This window comes from Triticum aestivum, chromosome 1D (genome assembly GCF_018294505.1).
Source record: "Triticum aestivum cultivar Chinese Spring chromosome 1D, IWGSC CS RefSeq v2.1, whole genome shotgun sequence".
Classification (NCBI taxonomy): Eukaryota; Viridiplantae; Streptophyta; class Magnoliopsida; order Poales; family Poaceae; genus Triticum; species Triticum aestivum.
Window position 1 is genome coordinate 32304253 of NC_057796.1, and position 4891 is coordinate 32309143.

Consider the following 4891-nt stretch of genomic DNA (forward strand, 5'->3'; position numbering starts at 1 on the left):
CGCAACGGGATGCCTGCTGCTTGCTGCGGTGGTTGTGCAGCCCGGGAGAGATGCCCATGACGGGCTGTTGCTTTTCTGCTGCGACGCCGGTTGTAGCTTTTTGGGTTGCTAGTTGTACCTTTTCCACTAGCTGGTTGCATCTTTTTGGATTGTTCTGGTCCAACCCACCAATCCCTTTGTTTTCGCTGGAAATCGGCATCATTGTTTTTCTACGACCGGCAAGGACTTTTGTTGGAACCGGCATCTGCAGTTGCTGCAACCGGCAATGCGACGTGCCCACTGGTGTCGGAATCGTAGCGTGCCTCACCGGCGACTTGGTTTTTGCTGGAACCAGCTAGTTACTTAGCTACAATCAGACTGCTAGGATTTTTCTGCTATGCTTTTTTTGCTGGAACCGGTGTCAACTTTTGCTGGAACTGGCTATTCCTTTGCTACAATCAGATCTTTTTTGGAGTTTTGCTGCTATGGTTGTTTGCTGGAACCAGTGTCAATTTTTGCTGGAACCGGCTTTCTGTTGTGCTTCAACTGACCACAGGAGATTTTTTGTTCGCTGAGCTTTTTCACTGGAAGTCTGGAACACGAGGTGCTAGTAGATGACGATGGCGAGCGGGATCTGATGACTCGAGCGATGCTGCAGCCATGGCATCCACACACTGGAACCGACCGGCGTCAGAGCTGCATCGAAGGGATTTTTGTTGCAAAATGGACGGCATTTTGTTACCGGCAGCGACGGCGAGCGTCTACAGCAAGGCAGTGACCATCAGCGACGAGGGAAGCAAGGGGAGGGGCGGCTGGGGGCTGGCTGACGGGGACATCCGCCATTTTTTTCAAAGAAACAGAGGCAAAGCGGCAATTGGGGGAGAGGATAAGAAGGGGGATCGGGCGGCTAGGAAATCACCAGATCGAATGGCTGGGGGCGGACCGGCCGAAAGCTTGGGCCAGTCCGCCGGCGCCTATCATTGCCCTTCAGTTATTAGTTTATATAGGAATATTGTATACTCACTGATTAATATTGCCACTCTCCACATGCTAAAAAAACTGATCCGTTAAGTAGGAGTATGTCATTAGTTAAGTCATAGTCAACTCTTTCGCAATGAGACATCAATATCCGTGCTTAGCGGGCGTGAGGACTAGGGATGACACCCGCCAGGTTTGGGTACGTGTAGAGCGTCTCCAATCCATACCTTTACCTGTCTCCTCTGAGCTTATCCATCACAAGTACACATACTCGTCACAGGTGAGGCAGAGATTCTTGAGTTGATTTTTGAGGATCTCAGGGACATTTCCATTACATATATTAGTCATTTCCAAAACATTGATTGTCACACTCTTGTTGCCTACGGACGCGACACCCCTAGCAGCGGGTGTGGTTGGCATCAGACCTAACTGATATTATAAACTTGTGTATGGCTCACCGCCGCCTTAAGTAATGAAATCTTTCTTTACCCCGCAAAGAAAAAAGTACCTATACTCGTCCACGAGTATTATTTTTTTCATACCCGTCACCCAACAGGGTAAATAGGTACCCCCGTGGGTAAAAATACTCATGTTTGCAACATGCCAACTTGAGCAACACACGGTCAAAAACAACATATAGTCATTGTTTATAAACAACAACACATCATTAACAACATTACATACTTATAAGAAACAACATACCATAAACAACATCATATATATTCTAAATAAAAGATAGAATTTTCTGAAACAAGAAACATGAAAACAACAACACATAGTCATACATTTTAAGTTTACAAACTCATGATAAAGTTAGAGATACTTTGGACATACATAAGGTCACGAAATAAGCAATACAATAGAGTTGCACCATTGTAACAAGTTCAACCAAAATACCAAGGCTCATTTGTCATATTTTGTAAGGGTACATGGGTACACGGGTATGTGTTACACGATCCCATACCCGTACCCGGCCACTCCATCCAATGGGTTTGAGATTTCCCTATTTTATATATCCATGGGTAATTTTTTGTTCCGTACCTTTATCCTAATAGGGTTTTAGCTGTCAGGTACGCGGGTAATGGGTACCCATTGCCGACGGGGGGGTGTAATTGGGTTGTGGTGCTTTTCTTTTCAGTTTGTAGCAGCTTGGTGGGCTATATCGTGTCCGTGATGGGCCTTTCTAATTGTTTTTATATTTTTTGTCTTATTTTTTTGCGGAAAGGGTCTCAGATATTCGAGATGCACAAAAATACCAAATAATTATAATCACATATTTATTACTTGTATAAAATTATTGTTAAAAGAGCAAGTACACATATTGAAAGCCAAATATATTGGAAATCAAGGATATATTAATAATGAGTATTATTTTCATTTTAACCATTCCCACATTATATCGGTTACAAATTTTTTTCTCTTCATTCTTATTTGTCGGGTGCTCAGTACCTTCAAATTGCAAAAACTAATATATAAGTACTTTGCACATTTTTTATTGATAGCTTGGACTAGAAAAGTGTACTTTTTATGCTTTTTCGTTCAATATGTATATAAAGATGTTATGTAACGGACATTTCTCCTTTTTCTTACCCCTGGTCTTCATTGTTTTCAGAACAACTATTTGATACATTAAATTGTAGAACATATCAGGTGAAACGTGCCTACGTCTATCTTTTTAACCAATTATAGTGCACGTTACTGATGATGGATATGCAACTGTAGTTGAGGGACCAATGGAAGGATGTGCCATTGTTTTTTTTAACACAATGTGCCACTGTAGTTGAGCGTCGGGTGATGAACGTGCAACTATAGTTGCGCTCGAAAAATAGACAGATATAGGAACACATGATTTTTTTCTGAAAGAACTGCAGAAAAGGTAAAAGAAGAATCAAACGGAAATAACAAATAAAAATTCGAAAACAAAATCCGCACAAATCTACAAGTGAAATCAGATCGTCATAGCATTGATTGAGATTTAGCCAATCTCCAATCGATTGAGATGTAATCAATTCTCAATTGATTGACACTACCAATTCCGATTAATGTACTGTGAGAAAGTCATAAGAGTATGATCTTATTACAAACTAACGCGGTCACACGGTTGCGCGCATGTATGTGTATGGACGACAGGACGTGATGTTTGGCGGAACGGAGACGGTGGCGACAGCGGTCGAGTGGGCAATGGCGGAGATGATGCACAACCCTGATGACCTTCTGCGGCTGCAAAAGGAGATCACCAACATGGTGGGTCTTGACCGGAACGTGGATGATTCAGACCTCAACAAGCTCCCCTTCCTCAAGTGCGTCGTCAAGGAGACACTCCGACTACACCCGCCATTCCCGCTGCTCCACAACGAGACCGCTGAGGACTGCGTCGTTGGTGGCTATTCTGTGCCCCGGGGCTCCCGCGTCATGATCAATGTCTTCGCCATGGGCCGCGATGCCAAGGCGTGGAAGGGCGCTGACACATTCCGACCATCACGGTTTATGCCGGGTGAAGGGGAGGCCACCGGGGTTGACTTCATGGGTGGGTGCTTCGCATTCCTGCCGTTTGGGTCTGGCCGCCGCTCGTGTCCTGGAATGGCGTTGGGCCTATACTCGCTCGAGCTCATCGTCGCGCAGCTTGCCCATGGTTTCAGCTGGGTATTGCCTGATGGCATGAAGCCATCAGATCTTGACATGGCCGACATCTTCGGCTTCACTGCACCACGTGCCACTAGGCTCTGCGTTGTGCCAACCCCACGACTTGCCTGCCTTTTTGTCACTAATGTCGACTCCACGCGTCAGACGACGTTGTTCGCCAGTGTAGGTGGTGTTTGACTGAGAGGTTGTCATGGCGCTATTGTAAGAGTTTGGTGGTTTTATCTCACATTTTTTTTCCTTTTGTCTTTTAAGCCTACAGAAGAAGAATAATGGGATTCCAGACTATCTTTGTGCATCCTTAAGTTACAATTAAGCATCTGGTGATGTTTTATGATTAATTACACAAACTTTAAACTCCTACCACACATATTTTTGAGAAGTTGTTTGTATGTGATTTGTTACTATTGGGCTACGCGGAGTGCAACTGTTGCATAAAAAAACCACGCCGAACACCCTGGAGCATGTTTAGCAGATAGATCACGTGATTACCACTAGGCGCACATTGCTCATGGCGGAAGAAGAGTTGGAGTAGCGTGTCATCCGGTAGATTCGTCACCTCCAGCCTAATCCCACGAATAGTTGATCGCCAGATCTCTTGGGTAGATCGTTGGCGACATGATCTAAGTTGAACCTAACCGACTTCTAATGGTTCTTATTGAGAAAAGTAGAGAGAATCATCATCGTCTTAACACACCAATAGTGAGAACGTTAAATTCTCTACTTGCTATTTCATGTGCTTCGTGGTGCACTGATATAACTTTGGTGTGAAGCACAAATGAGGGGCTTCTTCCGTCATAGGGGATAGTACATTGCATTTTGTCGGCCGCCACCCGCAAGCTTGGGCTCCTCGAGAAGATGATAAGTTGGTCCATGCAACATTGTTGCAGGAAATGTAAGCCTCTCCATATTTTGGAATCAGTACTGCATCATCATAAGTTTCTCTTGTATTTCAAGATGTACAACACCCTGGATCATCTTGTAGGGTAGCGACAATTGCTATAACCATTTCCCTTCCCTTCGTCGTGCTTTTGAGGAGATCCGCATCCATAGTCCTGTCGTCAATTATTTTATAGATGATGTTCTTTACGACAAAGCAATCTTTGAGTGTATGGCCCAAAATGCGATGGTAATGACAAAAATTGGTTCATTGGACTTTCAGACTTCTTTTGGCCTTTTGGGCCTAGGAAGCCGTATGAGACTTAACCCCTTTAAGCCTGTAAAAAGGCCACTAATTTCTTCTACAGGAAAAGGATACTCCATGTTTACACGTCTCTGAAAGTTGGCCTCTAGC

General features: G+C 44.2%; 1 pseudogene; it reads left to right on the forward strand.

Moving 5' to 3' along the window:
* Window positions 1–3777, forward strand: part of LOC123157320 (cytochrome P450 84A1-like) — a 5709-nt pseudogene extending 1932 nt beyond the window's left edge.
* Window positions 3778–4891: the final 1114 nt, after the last annotated feature.